The sequence below is a fragment of the Chiroxiphia lanceolata genome, chromosome 3, assembly GCF_009829145.1.
Source record: "Chiroxiphia lanceolata isolate bChiLan1 chromosome 3, bChiLan1.pri, whole genome shotgun sequence".
Lineage (NCBI taxonomy): Eukaryota > Metazoa > Chordata > Aves > Passeriformes > Pipridae > Chiroxiphia > Chiroxiphia lanceolata.
Genome location: NC_045639.1, coordinates 78208091 through 78228285, shown reverse-complemented (window position 1 = coordinate 78228285; position 20195 = coordinate 78208091).

The following is a 20195-nucleotide window of genomic DNA, read 5'->3' as shown; positions in this document are numbered from 1 at the left end:
TAAACTCACAAAAGTAAAGATGAAGAGGCCAAAACTTTTTGAGAACAAAAGGATTTTTTAAATTCAGACTTTTCATTTTACAACTCAAGTTAAATTTCAGTTGCTGATGGTCCACAGCCATTTTCTGGGTAGGTTGGTTGAAGTTTTCTGAGTGAGATTTTACTTGTTTTCAAATGAGAAATTCTTTAGCTCAGTATTTCAAATTTAAAGTTGTTCAGACATCTATTTACAAGGGCATGATCGTAATACATTATTTTCACCTTTATAAACAAACAGTCTTTTCCAGAATGCAAGTCAATAGACCCTTTTAATATCTTTGGTTATGCTTCAGTTCTCTAAACAATACACAGATAACTGGGGGAAAATATTCAAAGACATTTAGGTATCTAATTGCTACTGAGTATCAAGTCTAAATGTGTATTGCCAGTAGATCAGTGATGCTACACTATGTCCAGTGAGATAAAATGTGCATCCAGAGTGTATTTCTTGTTTCACAACTCAGCTATAATGTTTAATATTTTAACATATAATTCGGCATAAAGGAAAGGGAAAAAAAAATAATGACAATAAGGAGCAGCCAGAACTTATATACTCAAAACTAATGCCCTGAAGACTTTAAGATGTTGTCCTGCAAGACCAGGTAGCAATAGGTAAAACCAGCAATAATATACCTCTCTCAAAGCTTTGTCTGAAGTTGAAGAATTACAGAATTACAGAATTTTTAGGGTTGGAAGGGACCTCTGGAGATCATGATGATCTTGTTAAAACAAGACACATAGCATTAGCAGGAACAAGTATGTCTCTTTTGTCACTTTCCATTCATCATGTTTTGGACCTCACAAATAAGTTTTTCATATACCAATTTCCTCTTTCTGAGAGCTGGGAAGATGAAACCTCACAGAAACTATGATTAGAAAGAGCAAAGACAGTCTTCTGAAATTTCACAGAATCTGGACGTTTTATAATCTGTAGAGAGATATGGAAATTAACAGACTTTCCTGTATGCTGGTACAATTAATTCGAAAGTTGCTGTGAAGCACAGTATTTCTGCTAATAAGAGGCAAAATGAAATAATCAGCAATGTATTCATTCTCATAGGGCATGAGAAATTTTAACATCTAACACCACTATATTACATGTAAAATTGTTAAACATTATAATAGAAATACAGGATCTGTGTAACTACAAACTCTGAATTTAAATATGCACAACTTTCTTCCAGTCTAGCTTTGAAATTACTGTTTCTCTTGTTGCATTGTTGGTTTTTTTTTTACTCTAACCCTCTCAAAGCCCTGAAACTCTTGAAAATTCAGGAATTCCAATTATTCCATGTTGGAATAATTTCTTTGATTTCCAATGAAGACATACAAACAGTTATAGAATTGTACCTATTAATTTACTGATAAATTTAACGATATATGACCTTGCACTTCCCAGTGCTTATGCAACATGGGATGTAACTTCAGGTAGTTTCACAATGATTCTCTAATATCCCCTACAAATGTGTTTCTATGTTCTCTATAACACAAAAATAAACAGAAAAACGTTCCCAATCCAATGAGCTAACGTTTTTTGAAGTAAATTATCTTTATAAGCTCAAAAGATGGAATAAGAAACAAGATTCCATCTAATATCTTTTTAAAACTATTTCTAGGAAATTACCAAGCATGTTCTTGCTGCCTCTTTTTTTTTTTTTTTTCCTTATGCTTGCTATTAATTAAGTTCTTTCAAATATGGTTCTATGTGCATATACCTAGGTAGTGGGTGCCAGGTACCCACCAAAGCTGCTACATCACTCCCTTCTACAATTGGAGAGAGGAAAGAAAATATAACGAAGGATTCATGAGTTGAGATAAGGACTGAGAGAGCGATAACTCACTGATTACTGTCACATGCAAAACAGACTCACAGTGTGGATATTAATTAAATTTATTACTAACAGAATCATAGCAAGATAATGAACAGTAAAATAAATCTTAAAAACACCTTCCCCCCACCCCTCCCTCCTTCCCAGTGGCACAGAAAAATGGGGAATAGGGGTTACAGTCTGTTCATCACAGCTTGTTTCTGCTGCTACTCAGAGAGAGGAGTCGTTCCCCCTCTCCACCATGTGGCCCCTCCCATTGCCAGCAGTTCTCCATGAACTGCTGCAACATGGGTCACTTTTCCATGGGATGTAGTCCCTCAGGCACAGGCTATTGCAGCATGGGTCCACTGGGGCCATAAGACCTACCAGGAAAAACCTGCTCCAGCATGGGCTCCTCTCTCCATGTGTCAGCAGGTCCCTGTCAGGACTCTGCTCTAGCACAGGCCTCACATGGGGTCACAGCACCCTTTGGGCATCCACCTGCTCTGGCATGAGTCTCCTCCAGTGGCTGCAGATGGATCTCTGTGGACCTTCACAGACTGCAGGGGCACAGCTGCTTCACCATGGTCTTCATGGTGCTGCAGGGGAACCTCACCTGGACCACCTTCCCTCTCCTCTTCTCCACTGACCTTGGTATTTGCAGGTTGTTTGCATGTTCTCATTCAGCTCTTCTCTGGCTGCAATTTTCATCTGCACAATAACTTTTCTTCCTTCTTAAATATGTTGTCACAGAGGCATTACTGTCATCCCTCATTGACTTGGCCTTTGCCAGTGGTGGGTCCATCCTGGAGCTGGCTGGCATCGGCTCTGCAGGACATAGGAGAAGCTTCTGGCAGCTTCTAACAGAAGCCTCCCGTGTAGCCCCCCTGCTACCAAAACATGGCCACACAAACCCAGTACAAACTACAACTACGATTTATGACCGAAAATGTGTAAAGATTCTTCATCTTGGTAATGATATTGAAAGTGTATTTTATCCAGCACTAGAAGTTTTTCTGAAGTGACACAGAACAGTTGTGTTTATCAGACACGTGGCTTCATGCAGTAAGTCCTCAGGGAGTCACTTAGCATAAGCTCACAGCAGAGTATTTTTATGGTAATAGAGTAGACTTAAAAGAAACAAAACCCAAGTAATCAAGGAAATAAACTCCCAAAATCTTATCCTTGGGCCTTTTAGGAAAGAAATGTATGATCTGTTGTGTATACCAGGATTAAAATTACTGATTGTGGGTGATATCTGGAGGGTTCATTTAGTAGTGACAAAAACCTAAAATTATACAAAGCTATTTGCTAACAAGTCTTGTACTTATCACCTTAGTCTGAGATTTTTCTGTGTCAGTGAAAACTGATGGTCAGAAAACAACCATTGAATACGCTAAAAATTAAGGAGGAAGGAAGTTAATTTTAATTTTGTTTTTAATGTGCTATTAAAGATTTTGAACTAAAAGTTAAATAAAATTAAAGCAGGAATTAGGATGTCTCAGGATATTGAGCAACTTAGTGGTTGGAGCATTCATAAGTAGTGGGAGTGATCCATCATTTTATCTCAGCTTTTACTGGTAATATGTTGGATATTTTTTGTTGAAATTGAAATATTTCCTCAAACCACATTTTTTCACCAAAAACAAAAAACCACAAAATATATAAAGGAGGATAAAAAGATTTTTTTTTTTTATTTTTGTTGACATGTACAATTGCACCAAAAAACTGAAATATATTGATCAAGGTCAAAAGTGATTATTTCAAAACTTCTATGTGTTGAATTAAGGTAACTAATTGTACATGCTGTCATATAAATGTACTTACTGCCATACGTTTGTTATTTGAAGCAGTAAGTTTCATTGGAAGTGCTAGAGACTGGATTGCAGAATATGATTATAGGTATGTACCACATAAGGCAAGAGGCAACTCCTGGCAAGATATGCAAAAGGATTTCCCAGGACTTCCCATAGCGAACTATATCTTGTTATAACTAATGCTTAATTTGGATAGTCAAAAATATTTTGTAAATCATTTGTGATATCTTCTCATGTCTCTGATATGCTGTTATTACAAACTATGCTAGAATACGTTGCCAGCAATAGCAACTTATAATTTTTTAAAGGATTACACAGATTTTTGATGTGAAGTGGAACCACAGACCTTACCACAAGAGCCATATATCTATCATTCTAAAGCTTGACTAAACAATTCACCCAAAAGCTAAGGGAAGTTTATGGTCTATGAATACAGGAGGGTGAACTCAGAAGAGGCCAGTTTCTTTTTGACATGTAGAAACCTTCTACATATCAGCCCGGTCAGCCTTCATTTATTTTACTTTTTGGATAAAAATTCTGTTTGTAATGTTTTCTTTTAAAATAAGGCTTTAAAAGTCCCACATGAAAGGAAAATTATTTAAAAAAATAAAAGATTACTAGGTAGCATGTGTTACATTATTTGCACCAGAAATCTGGTTGGAAATAATTTATTTATTTGGTCAGAAACACTGATGGGAAAAAAAAAACAACAGGGTAAAAAAAAAGTGAAAAAAATATCCAAGCCTAACAACTGAAGTGTTGATAAAACTTTTACTGGCAAAAGTTTTTCAGCCCTACCTTACACGACACAATCTGCTTTCCTTTTTCTGTCTGATATGGGTCATACTGTTGAACATAGGTCTTCTCCAGAAACCTAACCACTAGGCTATGCTGTTGTTCTGCAAATATATAGTTAGATATTCATTAAGTGCGAAAGAGTGAGTTTGACAACAACCTACCTAGTACCTAAGACTCTCAGCTATGGTTCAAATGACTCAGGCTCAATGTGCAGCTCCAATGAGCATTTAGTGTGTTACTACACCATGTTGAGCAATTTCATCAGAATAAAATGCTATAGTAAGAAAATACTTCATAGTCTGATTGTCAGAGCAAATAGCTTTGAGACATAGACCAACATGTCCATTTGATGGATATCCACTGAAAATAAAACATACAGTCTACAAAAGGTTTTGATATTTTTCATTTGGAATCAAGTCTTGTCTGAGATGTGTTTAAAAGAAAATAACCCATCTTACGTTCATATCTTAACATATTTTCAAAGGCTGATATTGCATAATTCATAGCTTGATCTTAAAAGGTGCTGAACATTCTGAGTCAATTCAACAAACACCTTAATAGATGTACAATTTTAAAATAGATCTCGTACATTTCCAGGAAAAAAATATTTTTCTGACTTTTGCTTATTGACATGTTGGAAGGGATATGCCATTGGTCTTCAAGATTTTATAAGACTTTCCCTGAAAGTGAAATTACTTCCATCTCAACCTTAGATGGTAGATTTTTCAGAAAAAGATATTTTTTTTCTTTTCTTTTTTCAAAGTTTGGGATCATTTGGCTTTATGAAAGTCTTCTATGTATGATAAATCTAATTCCAAAAGACAGTTACACTCTGAATATATGACTTATTCTTATGATTTTAATATGACAATTCCATAATTTTTCCATTTCATTGGTTTGGGTAACATACCTCACCTCTTTGAAGGAAGGAGCCCACGATTTTCTTAAATACTATGCTGAATAAGACCACTGTATAACTGATGGTAGATTTTTTATCTTAGAGGTGTATGCTACTTTTCATGAGATATCACTGAAAGCCATTGGAAGTCTTCTTTGATAGGCTGGTAAGATCAACAGGTTTTTCTCCCATGTTTTTTTTAAACAGAAAAAGACCTCAACAAACAAAAAAACCTCCACCTCTTTAAGGAATGATAGCTAGTGACTCAACCACTTCCCTGGGCAGCCTGTTCCATGACTTGAAAACCCTTTTGGTGAGGAAATTTCTCCTAATATTCAATGTGAATCTCCCCAATGTAACCTGAGGCTGTTAACTTTTATCCTGTTACTTGCGACTTGGGAGAAGACAATCTCACTATGCATGCTTGAAAGGAAACACATCAGTGGACAAAGCCAGCAGACATCTAAAGAAGCAGTTTTGACCTAATCAGCAGTCAAAAGACAGGGCTTAATTCAGAACAGAACCATGGGAATATCAGGCTTGGCTACTGAAGTGAGGAAAATTCCTTGTGTTGTTTTCTTAACGTTGTGTTGAGGTAAAACTTTCCATAATGAAGAGATACCTGTCTCACAAAATTAATGTGATTGAGTCCTAACTGACTTAGGGCTCACATCCTCCATTTCAACCAGATCCAGCACACCAAATGTTTTTAATTACATATCAAGCCATAGTATAATACATGTAGTATCTTGTTCTCAATAGCTTAGAACTTTGTTAAAAGTTTAGTTGTTTGCTCTGAGCAAGAACTGAGCCCGTTGCCAGGAAGGCAGGGAGGTTAGAAATCAATTTCTAAGTTCAGCAGTAGTACTCAGCAATATAAATAGTATCAAGAACTACGTCAGATACCTTTGGGTGACCAGTGAAGGTTACCAGACAGACCATAAAACGTACAGTGATTTTCTAGATTGGCAAAAACCCTAGAGCTTGATACCTTGGCATCTCTAGCACATCCAAGGATGACCCTCTATCTATGACTACCATGAGTAATGGAGATCTACTCAATAAAGTTGATACCAAAAAGAGAGTAATGCAGTTCGTCTTAAGGTTCATCATGGGGCCCAGATCAATTATCTGTAAATAGATATTTAGATGCATCTGAATGTCCCTAAAATATTCTCATAGATCCTGCAGAAACTGAATTCCTCTTGGTATTGGCTGAAACCCAGATGGGCTTACTAGGTAAAAGCCTGATGTGGGAAGCAATGAAAAGAAACAGAGCTGAATCATCAGGTGATGTGAGAAACAGGGATACTAGCAGGAAAGTTGGAACTGAGTAGGATAGACTGAGAGTGAGCAAAACAGATGAGATGGGTGAAAGGTAGAGAGATCAAAGGGATTAAGAGTTTATGAGTAAAGAACTGTAACTGGCTAAGGGAAAATGTTAGGAAAGGGCTTAAATTCAAAGTAAAGAAAGGTAATGACATAATAAGGCAGCTGAGGCTGGCAGTATGGGAAGGAAATAAAAGTTGTAGCAGAGAGATTGAAAGTATAGTGTGTACATCGATAAAACCCAGGAGGTAAAGTATGGAATGACACCGTAAGTTGAAAATCTTAACAATTTTTCTATTTCTGTTTTTTCCTATTTTCTATTTTTCCAGCAAACTTCTATGAAATATGTTTGGCAAAGTGTCACAGATTCCTGCGGTACTGGCATCTACACAGGGGACTATTTCCATCTTCTGCCATTACATGGAGTGTCAGAAGTCTGTGACATCCTTCCAAAACCTCCAGCCAAACTGCCTTGCATTGTTCATGACAAGTTTTCCACTTTTCCAGTTTGCCTTTTTCCTAAATGGAAATTGTATACAAAACCATCCTTGGCTCCCATCCCCTCAAAACACTATGAAACTCTAAAACCAATGCATGCTACAATACATGCTACAGAATATCTGCATGTTGACTTTTCATTTTCTTTAAATAAGCATAAGCAATTAATTTAAGCTCCTCACTGGTGGTTAGTGATTACTGGTTTTCTAGTCCTCATCATGTGGATGAGTTTACAAGCACCTAGAAACTGTAGGATATTTTGAAGTACTCCACATATTCTGAAAGATGAATCCCAAACACCTTATCTGATTTAGTACGTTATTTGACACATTGTTCCTTCCCTTCTTCTCTTTGTCTCAATCACAAAGAGTAAAAACGTCCTCCTCTCTAAAGAGTATCGAGAAAATGCATCCATGCATTGAGGACATTTGTCTATGATGCGTGAGGTAGTTTCATGGTTTGCTATAGCTCAGGAGATGCTTCTGATACCCAGGAGCATGAGTTGGAGACTGTTCATGCCACATCAGCAGCGATGACATCTACAAGGCTTCTGTGAACTAAACCCAGCTCCAGCAGGGCTTGTGTGGCCCACATGCATGTACTGTGGTTACTCTTAACTGTGTGACCTCCCAGAGCTGACTGGAAAAACATGGATGAGGGGAGAAATGGGAGAAAAGTCATAAGATCACCTTGCATATGTCAGAGGGATGTTGATGCTACCTCAGGGGCTAAAAGTCAGGAACTAACCAGGTGGGTCTGACAATTGATATGGAACTGTGTGGGTCTGAATTCACTCATGTCTGTGATAAGATGGATATTGCAGTGAGGATTGCCACAGAAGAAGAAATGAGCAATTCTGCCTTTGGAACGGGTTTTGTAGTAAATATGCAGTGAATCAAATTTGGGCCTGTATATTCATCATCAAGGAAAGAAAACAAAATATTGAACACTTTTCATTAAGTGAGCAATATCCACATATCCATCTGTGCCTAAATGAAGAAGGTTCCTATGTAAAAACAGCATGTGATCATGTAATTAAAAACTGTACTGAGTGCATAATGCTCTATAAGAAGTTAAGATCTGTACACACAACAAACACTCTTAGTCTCACACACATGCACATATATGTGACTGCACATTCGTGTGTTATGATCTTTCTCCTGGTCATAAATTTAATCCAGGGTTTAAGGCTCTGAGTGAGATTTATCTGATCAGACAGATTTATCTGAATCTGTCATATAGAAATCTAAATGTAAACTTACCACTTAGACGCTTCCTAATGAGTGGAGAGAGAAGGAGACATTTGATGCTATCCACAATCTGATCTAGATACACATTTTATAGCGAAAGCACCCTAAAACTACTTAATTCCATGGCATTGACTATAAAACAGTCTGAATTACTTCTCCAAACATAAGTAATGTAGACTTCTAAGGTTAGATAACATGAATCCCATGGTAAATGTTTATTGCATGCTACAGTTTCTTACCAATGAAAACATACATTGTAAAATAGATCATAGGTAATGTTAGAGCAAGAAAGAAATATATAATATAACAAATATGTCCAGGTTAAGCATCTGAAATTTTTACCTGCTTCACTGAAAAAATAATTAAGAATAAAGTAAATAAAGTGAAAATATGTAATTAGAGCTTGAAATGTATACTGTTCTTTCATAAACTATAATATTAGAAAATAAAAACCTACAGTGGAGTGAAAATAACAATTGAAATAATTAGTCATTGGTTAGTAGGATGTTGAAAAAAACCCTCACACAGTGAAAAAGTATCTAGTTAGTCAGAACAATTAATTATTTTCCCCCAAATCAATATTACAAATGCTCAATATTTCCTTCTGTATGCTGAAATTAGATATCAGTCAGATGTAAGTACCAAGCAGAAATGATTTGTAGCTCTAAAAATTATGCCTGCTCAAAACCTGATTGTAAAATTGATTGTAAGCATGGAATTTGACATTTTATCAATTATATCACATTACTGCATGTGCCACTAAGAGTTCCTGGCATATAGTGTTATATAGGAAAACTATATGTGAAGTGACAACATGAGAAAATTATGTCTGACTTCTTCAAATGTAGCTAAAATTTTCAATTACAAACATGATGATGGAGGGAAAAATCAAAGTATTTTCCATTTTAATTTAAATTGTTGATGATGACATAATGCATGTCTTGGTTACTTTTAATATCCTTGCCAGTGTTCAGAAATGTATGTAGCATGCATAAAGACGAATAAGTTTTACTGTGTATATTACTGAATTCATAAATAACACAGCAAGATTTTGAGGAAGGTGATTGACATTCTAACCGAATCCAATATGAAATGTTTTCCTATCTCTTTTCCCACATTTAATTTAAAGATGAAATTTAGTAGTAAAATAAAGAAGCATATGCAGCATTTGGCAGCAACAATAGTTGTTGAATGAGAGTACAGTTCTACTGGAAAATTAACCACAGCCTTGTGCTCTATGTGAACACTTTGAAGTTTCACATGAGAAACAATGCTTTTAGCACATTGTTATGCTCATCTTAACTATGTAGCAGAGTATCTGAGGTATTATTATGACAGACAAATGCACCAAATGCATCATGCCCTATTTAAACTTGAGTAGGCACCTAAATGTTGATTATAAGATGTTTAAAGCTGGCATGGATGTTTAAGAATAAAATCAGACAGGTGATGTCCTTTGAAACATAAAAGTGTAAATTATGGGGCTATGCATGAAACCCAGCAAGATTTACACAAGTTTATACATATTGTGAAAGAAAGTGAGCTACTGGAACATTTTAGTTCCTATACATTTTTTGGCATTAATTAAAGCATTACACATTTTCTTTTAAATCTGCTAGTGTTTGTGGCAGCCAATATAAAATTGCCATTCTACATAGTTAGTGAACAAATATATACTTAGTATACTATAGTTATGACATGCAGGAGTTGTGCCCCATCTGGAATGACACAGCTTCACAGGGAAATTGGTCATTGAGAAGATGATGTTTAAGCACTGGATGCATCCTGTAGTGGAAAAACTGTCACTGATGTCAGAGTGTTGTGTGAGGTCCATTGGCCTTGATTATTGGCAGTGACTTTATCAGGACGTACGTTGGTGCTGAATTCCATAGGATTTATACAGCACTGTCGTGGTTACCTTTCACAGGCGCCTTTGTACTGATGACATTAGTATGGCTGCCTGACTATATCTCTTTGTTTCTGTTTTCTAAATATAGGGTCAATTTTATTTGTATCTAAGGAACTCACACACATAGCAACAGTCGTATCAAACAAGTCTGTACTATAGTATACCTTCAAATAGGCTATCACTCAACATAACACACAAAATTATTTGAATCATCTGAACAGTATCCCTCTGAAGTTTATCTGTCTTAAATTTGCTTTTCTCCAACTCCTGCATTATTCAGTCAAACAACACCAAGAAAATGTTTCAATCTCAGAGTCTCATTTTCCTTCCACCTCCACTTCCCTTCCTGTCACACACCCCTATATACCTTTGGCTTACTAATTGGTTCAATTTCTAGTCTTTTTTGAAGACTGGAGGGATTTTCCTCCACTGCTTAGATAGGTCCCTTTTACCCATTCCCTTTTCCATTTTCTCAACCAAATACCTTAAAACAGATAATATAGGTGAAAATATCTTAAAAAAAAAAAGAACACAAACATAATTGAGATATTATTTTTTATGCAGTGGTTCCTGGAGATAAATCCAAAAAGATGGGGAAAAAAAAAAAAGAGAAAAACATAACTACATTTTAAATACTTTTAAAAATAACTGTTATTAATTTCCCACACCGTTTGTCCAAGCATATCTATCTAGATATATTTTTTTATTTATTTATTGGAACAAAGGTAAGGAAAATCAACAATATCAGCAGTATTTGAACCATACGTGGTAGCAAGAAGACCTATGACCATTCTGATATAATAAGGAGCAGACTTCACAATCATTTTCCCTCCTGTCTGAATCTCACTTTTGATGCACTGTCCTAGCTGGACATGGTGCCACAAGTTGGCACTGATGTTCAGTCAATTCAGGATATTTATTGTGAAATGCCTAACATTTTCAATGGTTATACCTACAGGTCTTTTAGAGCATATTTTTATCTAATTGCAGAAACTAAAAGTTAATTAAAACCTCTGTGGAAATATAACAGTTATCAAAATAATTTGCATTGGTCTCTGTATACAGAAATATTTGTGTAAATTAAGATTCCTTTTGCAAGTATTTAATTTATTTTTCTTATTTTTTTTTAGGTAAAATATATATGAGTACATCATTGAAGTAAAGTATATGAAGACAGAAAATGAAATTTCTTCAAATATTTCTTTAGACAACAAAATTAAGTTGATATTTTACAAATATCAAAGAATTTACAAATCAGAGTTTCCATCATGGCAAAAGGATCTTTGTGTTAGACTCATGAATACTTTCAGACTGGATAGGAAAAAGATTAAAAATATTTCTGTGACACGAGGTTGGTTTGACAGTCAATAGAACTGAATGCACTAGAAAAAATATTAAAACTGAATTGTTGTGTGAACTACACTTATCAGTCTTCAACCCGCTTAAAACTTGCAGTCATCATTCTTCCAAAATAAGTACTCTAATAAATCTGCTTGATTGATAAATAATTATGATTTCTAGAATTAATGTGAAATCAAGGTATTTGATTTATTTATTTATTAATTCTACTTTTAATCTCCATCTCACTTGGTAATTTCAAACCGGAATTACAAAATCACCTCTGGGAGTAAGACAACCTCAAATCCTTAACTTTGAATCACAGAAGATTCACGTCCACAAAACTAGTGAGAAGGTAAAAATCTGTTAAAAAGTGAAAGTAAAGTAGTTAAAAAGAGGTTAAAAGTTGTAAAGACTGACTAAATAAAGTAAATGCAAAAGAAAAACCTAGAGTACTGAAGACTGCAAATTCTGTAAGAGACAATTTAGAGATTCACTTAATAATTGAACTGAAAAGAGGTATTTTTTTCCCATTATTATAAAACTTTTCCATCTGAATACATAAATTAAATGTTTTTAATTTATCTCTAATAATTATCCTGCTGGAATACAGCATTATTTTTGTAGTGACATACATGGTTATAAAATACTGAATTCTCTCCTCACTGAAAATGAAAAAAGGTAGATAAATATTGCTTTCAATCACTGGTTGAATAAGTTGCCAAATATACTTAATAAATTACATTTTAAAAATTAATGTCGTACTTTACCAGTAGTACTTCCCAATTCAGTAACCCCACTTAGACTCATGCAAACCAGACACTGCTGACTCACCCCCTCCATGACTTCCTATGCACTCCCTCTCCAGGGATGGAGTTGGGAATTGGAGGCACAAAGGTGAACATCATGGGTTGAGACAAGAAAAATTTACTGGAAACAGCGATGAGATAAGAAAACAAAGAGCAACAATATTAATAACAAAAGGTATGAGACAAAGACAATTTACATGGAAAGTAAAATGATACCTGACCATTTCACCCACCACACTTCCTCCTCCTACCCAAAATGACAGAGTGAGTCCCTTACTCTAATTCCTGACAAGTGAAGTGAGATGGTATTGAATAACATGAGGGTCTGACCATGTCCCCTTCCTGGTTGCTGGAAAAAAAAACCCCTCTCCTGGCCAAAACCAGGACAATTAATTATGTTGTTAATTAATATAATAACAAATTATAAACATATGGAAGGGACATTAATCAGGAAACTTATTCCCAGTAGAAAAGAAAGAAATTAATTTATTTTTTATCTTATCAATAGTGAACTAAAAAATATAAAATAGAGTTCAGAGTTCTATCTAGATTTTTCTTAAGAGATTTGTTCGCAGTCTTTCTTTTTACTTTACTTTTTTACTTTTTTTTTTTTTTTTTTTACTTCTTTTTATAATCGAATTGCTACAGAAGTGATCAAAGACAAGGACTTCTGCAGAGAAGCAAAACAGAAGAAGGGCCTCAGAGGGGACATTGCAACCAGATGTTTCCAAGGGAAAACAATTCTCTTACAGAAATTATGGCTAAAGTGACAGGCTACTTATTCCTGCTGCTCTGTGGCCTGAGAGGAAAGCTACAGAAAGAAACCCTACAGGTATTGAGTAGAGGCAGACAAAAAGACTCTGAGACTGTTGGAATACTTCCCATACTGTTGGTGGGCTTTCCTACATTTATTGTTCTTAGTGCTGATCTGTTCTCTATCTCCACAGCCCCATTATTCATTAACAGCAACACTGGCCCATTTTATATTCTTTTTTCCATAATAGTCCCATCTACATCTCTTTCCACATCTTTTTCCACAACTCTTTCCATTTAGCTAATCCCTCCTCCACACAGAATAATCAAAAACTATGTCGTATAACTTTCATAATAGTTTTGTCTTGTTTATGTAAGTTCTTTGGAAAAAGAATGGTCTACTTTTTTTTTCTTTTTATTTGGCTTTTTTGGGGTGTGGGGTTTGTGTTTTTGTTTTTGTTTTCGTTTTTTTTTTTCTTGAGAACTGCTCAAGTGTCTAATTCAGAGTTCACTGGATGCAATGGATTTTATATAACCTTCCATATTCAGATTATAATTTGGTATGACTTGTATTATATATACAGGACATCATTCAATTTTTCTCAACTTGTATACTAGATACAAATACAGAAATGTTTTAAAACCTAGCAAATAATTTAATGAAATCAAACAGTCAATCAAGGTAGGTATATTGAATCTAACTTTAAACACTATTGACAACTACATTTGAGCTAATTGCTCTGGGCTATAGTCAAGCAAGAGAAAGTGATACACTTTCTGGTGTGTAATTCATCTCAACCAAAAGTAGGCATCTCATACAGTCATACAACTGCACCTTAAACGTGCCTATTTCTCTACCTTGGCTACAATGGGAGCCTCAAGTGACTAACAATTGCACCATAGATAACTGAAGTCAGTGGAAGTGCTTACCACTCTTATCAATTTCCATGCTGACTAAACAGGCATGTGTTTTCTGAAAGCTATCAATAATGTTACTTTTATTCTGTCACGTTATTTCCTGCAATTTAAGTAAGCTATAGTTCTTTAGAGTTCAAGAAAGCATTCCAAAGATCTGTAGTTTTACAGTAGTTAATAGAGCAATTTTTTCCCCCTCCAATATGAGTTTCTGAATGCCAGTACCAAGAAATTTGCCACTGGGTCAATTTGGTTCTTCTCCAAGATGTATAAGAATGTGTGCAGTTTTCTGGGTATCAGCAACACTCCTCCATAGAAATGTGAACTCTTCAGCATTAAACATTTGATCAATATGAGAGTTTCAGAGGAGAAAGTAGTGTTAAAAGTTTATTCATTCTGTGCACTCTTTAGAGATGATTAACTGTCTTTATTATATTAAAGTAAACCCAAAGCCATCTGCCAAAGGCGATTGTGTCCAAGCACTGAAACCATTTCATGTGAAAACTCATTTTCAGGCTCCTAATTATTTTTCATTATAGTGGCAGTGTGGAATAGATTGGAATTGGACAGTAATTGCCAGGTCTGAGCAGTGCGGACCATTGCAATGTATCAGTTTAGATGAAGTGTGACAAGGATACATCTAGCTACTATATAACTTCCATTAAGCCACTTCCCTGTCCCTGATCATGTAACACTTCATAGAATGTGGTCAGCACAAGGTCATAATAATGGCTTTCTGTCTGACTATTTTCTACATGCACAAGCTGTTAACCCCCTCTGTTAGCATCACTCTAACAATGTCCAGTTATTTCAGTTGTCAACTATACCGACAGTATTCCTTCAGAGGGGATAGAAGGACTTTCAGAGGTTGCTGAACTTACATGTGTATATTTTAATGCTTCATGATGCTAAAATGTCCTGGAATCGAGAAATGAACTACCCAGAAGGTAGTAATGTTTTTCTACAGCACTTCATATGTTAGGTTCTACAGCACAAATTGGAAAACAAATGATCTTAGGTTCAAGTTCTATAGACATTTCTTGCAGCAAAACTCTTTTCTCTCATATTTCAGTCATTAATTAATTTCTTCTGCATTTCTGTCTCCTTCTCCTTCCCTTCCCAGAAAAAAGGTGCTAGAACTTGATCTAATTGTCTCCAAAGTAAATAATAATGCTCACAACTGACGTTAGTAATCTTTCAGCCCTTCGCCCTAATGTAATTATCTGAGATACAACTTTGCAACCTTATACTTTCCTTGCTAATTTTGGCTTATATGACTATTTTTGTTTCAGCTCATATTCAGAAAAGTGTATTCTCCGTTTTGTGTGTCTCTGTTTCTGAATACTGTCATTATTGCCTAAGGAAAAGCATACCAACATTTGAGCAACAGCAGTTAATGACCAGTTCAAAAAATATCCGGACTTCAGTTTTTATCCTCACTGTGTAATTCAGTGGAAGCATCTTTTGGCAGCAGCAGCAGCAGCAATAAGAATGCTGGCTGTCCCTTTCACCTAGGATGCCAGATTCTATAACTTTGTGTCAGATATTCAATCACATAAAGTACTTTTTTTTCAAAAGGTGAGCCCAAAGTTCATCTTATCTTTTCTTACATACCTAATCTGTACTTCTCACACAATGAAAGCATGTGTCTAGATACTCTTGTAAAGTGAGGAAATTGTACTGTATTCAGAAATATGTCATAATGCTATTTCTCAGAGGTATTATATACTGTACAGATATACACACCATTGGAATGATTGTGCTCTCACATCTTAAGTCTTTGCCATTTGCCAACTGAAGAGCTGTATAAAATGCCAGCTCAAGCTCAGGGTCATTAAAAAGAATATTGATTTTCTCTTCTGGACATGGTACCAATCTTCCAAAATTCCAGGCATGGTAATATATCACTATGTTTTCCAATGTTATTCACAGCATGGACAATTTTAAAAATACAAAGGAGTGGAAAAAAGTATAATTAATGAAGTCATCTGTCGTCAATGAATCTGCAAATTAAATGTGATTTAAAATGTTCTGAAAGGGTAAGAAAATCAAAATAAGGCATATTAAAACAGTTTAGGGACTTTGGTTTTGGTTTTCTTGGGGTTTTTTTGGTAATGTGTTTTGGGATTTTTTATTTTCTCGAAGGTATTTCAGTGAGTTAATCTAACTGTAGTGCTGTTTTCTGACTTTCCTTCTCGTGGAAGTTAAACTAGGGGTGAAAAAAAAAAAAAAGGAAAATCCTTACCACTGTAATACTAAAACTGATCCATACTATATCTATCCTCAAAAAAAAAAAAAAAAAGAGATTTTCAAAGGGCAGTCTGTGTCTCAACTTGAGATTTTCAGACTTTTTGAAAATAATTGCTAGATCTACTATCTCATATACAGATAGTAGAAACTATTTCCATAATATATTGGAAAAATGACAGTTCTTATTTTTGTATATGTATGTACTGATCAAGCAATTAATGAGGTAAGAACTCCATGTTTGGCAAGTAAAAAGAGAAGGCCAGAAAGGGCATGACTTCTGTTTTTCTCTTCCCATATGGGATCTCACACACTGAACTTCCCAATAGAACCTCTTGCTGCAGAGGTCCAGGAACAGTTCATTCAAGCCATTATTTATAAGCAATGTTTAGACTTAATAATCTATTTATATGCTCTAATAACTTGGATAATGCAATAAAGAGTAGATTTCTTAAATTTTCAAACAACATGAAGAGAAGCATGTCAGGCAGACTGGGGGATGAGATTAGAATTCAAAATGACAGGATGAAGAAAAAGCACGATTGAATTTGTTAGGCACAAATGCAAGATGAAAAATAGCTGTGTGAAACTACAGAAAGATTCAGGCTGAAAAGTGTTTATGAAGGTAAGGTTAGTGACAGGATGAAATGGATTATCTCAGGAAGTTATGGAGTCACCATCATTAGATTCTTCAGAAATATCCATAAAGAGTGACAGAGGTATAATAGATCCGCCTATAGAGGCCTTTCCAGACCAACTTTTCTTTTCTCTGATTCTTACTTCGTACTGATGTGGTACAAGTCACCAAATTCACAAATGTGTAAGTGCTGCAGTAAAAACTGGCTGTGTCATTGCCAGGGCCCTTGCTGCCTGGGCAGAGTATGCTTGGTCATCTCTCTTCTGTGCTGATGGCAAAGGGAGTGCAGGCTCCTGAACAGTCATTTCTTAGGAATATTGTGCTTCTAAAAAAACATCCAACAGCATACATCCCTAACTCCTGTTTCTGTTTATCTTGGTCTGAGTGGAATACTTCTGGCTTTGTAAAAGCAATATAAAATAATTTTTAACACTAAAATAGTTCTTCAGTATTCATACTGTTTCATAACTATCTTGGAAAGCTATGCTGGGGACACTGTGATTGAAGCACATTGATTGTGATTGTCTTCAATCACAATTGTGATTGTCTTCTTCCAGAACTCGCAGGATAGGGTCAAAATGTTTGTGTGAATGAACAAATAGGGTCAAAAAGTTTGTGTGTGAACTGTCCAGCAAGGATGTGTATGTTGGTGTATGGCAGCAAAGCCTAAATACTGTATCAGGATGTGCACTGAACAAACAGGATGATTTGAGATAAACATCTGCCTCTTTAATTTTATTTTATTTTTTTCTCATCTCCATTGTCACCACATCTCTCTGGTCATGCAGCTCAGTGCATTCATGGAGGCATACATTACAGAGGTGTCTGACATTGAAATACAATTTCGACAAGCCAGTCCACAGAGTTGACCAGGGTGTGGATAAGGACTGCACAAACATCTAAACATTTAAGGAACCAGTGGCCTGCTGAAATGTCACAGGGTGCATAAAACACAAGCCAGCTAGAGGCAGCAATGATGCTAAGTGACACGGACACATGTAGTGGACATGGGGCTTATATAGCTGCTGTGTGTCTTGGCACGGATTGGCTGTCAATTTTGCCAAAAACGTAAAAAAATATTTAAATGCAGCTAACACAATCTGGCTGTTGTGTGTATCCACTGCATGGACGCTTGTAGTTCAAAGAGCACTCAATCCCTCAAATCTGAATTCAGCTGTGGTTACCAAAAGCAGAGAAGGTACAGGGAAGGGTGCCTAGTAAAGTCCAATCATTATATTTTACAGGATGTCTCTTAATTGTTTTTTTTTTTAACTTTACCTTAATGCCAAAAAATCCATAATTTTAGTAATATTTTAAAAGCACATAAATAGGTTATATATGGTATATTTGTCTTTTTCTTTTTTTAAAAGTAGAAGAGTTGTAGAAATAAATTTAATTATAATGTCACAGTCTAGTAAAATATTTTAATACCATATTCCAAGAAAAACACAAATTAAGAATTATGTTTTTTTTATGTTATGAAATTTAGGTTGTCTTAGCATCAGCTAATTTAATTCATAAATATGCAAACATAATTAATAATCAGAAACCAAATTATTTTATAAAGAATTACATTAAAGAAATTATCTATTGACTTCACTGGCATCAGTGACCACCATGCTGAGTTAATCTAATTAGGATTTTTCACCTCAAAGTGTATTAAATATTTAAATTTTTAACCACAGGTCGGTGTAGTAACTCATGTTCAAAAAGTCCCAAATATATACCCTTTGGAGGAAAATATAGCCTAGAATCCACCCTACTCATCTAGCCATTCACTGCTACAACATAAAGATCATTATTCCGTCATGGATCTAACTTGTCAAAGAATGTTGCTTTGAACAATAAAAACTGATTGTCCTTGAAACTTTCTTCTCAGTCATGTAATTTATACCTTTACCATTAACATCTCATCCTTCTGGAACTATGTTAAGCTATGGCATAAATGGAGGATAAACATAAAAAGTGATTACCTATTGATATAGTTGAAGAATCACAGCTATTATTGTCAAGAGATTTAAATGTGCCAGAGCAATGCTTTTGGATTGTACTGAAAATTAGCATAGTGGGGATTTATTTTTTTTTATTCAATGCTAGAAGCAAATGTCTAACACTGATTCTCTGTTCTTCTCTTTTAATGGGAATAATTTGCTTTTGTATAGCCACTCTTTTCTATTATTTGACTAAACATGACAGAGGGAAAGAAAAAAAGCTTTAAAAAAAAACAAGGGAAGGGAAAAGACGACAGTAATCATAGAATCTTGGAAAGTCTTTGAGTTAGCTGGTCACTTATGGAGTATAAGTTCCAAATGTGTGTTTATTACCAGTATCAAAATATGCAAATTTCTTACAAAATATGTGCCTTTACATATTCATATACCAAGGATAATAAAAGGCTTAACCACCTCCTCCATTCCTTGTCCACAGAAATCCCATTGAAATCAGTGGCAGTTCAGGACATTAAAAGCATGTAGTACCAGAACATAATGTGGGACACCTTTATCTTACCTGTCGTTCAACCATTTAAATGGTATAACAGTTGACTCAGGACTTACATAGTTTTCTACAAAATATATAAGTAGAATTTTCAGAATATTAGGATCACATATTTGATACAGTTTACCGTGCCTGCTTTTTTCACTACGTGGATTCTTGAAATGGAATGATCAGCCCCCTGGAGTTAAAAGAGGAGCACAAAGGAAAATGAGGAAGAAATAATGAAGATCAGGTTCACTAGCCTTGTATTATATAATAGCCGCCAAAATGAAATAGAAGTTATTGGACTGATCATATTAGGGGGAGATAAGCTCTAACCATAGCCTTATATATCAGTGTCAATGCAATATCTGCAGTGAAAGTGTAAAAGTTAAGCAATGAGAATTTCCTAAGAATGCACTGATCCTTGCAATGTAGTAGTGCAATACATATAATTTATATGAACTATCATCCCTGTACTCTCTTGACCTCAGAGCAAATGTATATTCAGCCATCTCTATTCAGACTCATTCATAAAACTACAGAGGGAGTGAAAAAGGAATACACTTTTCATCAAATTTCCAGATGTACCATGGTTGTTGAACTTCATAACAGATCAAATTGTGTACTTTTTATTTATTTATCTACAGATCTGTAGTACTTACAGACTTCCTAT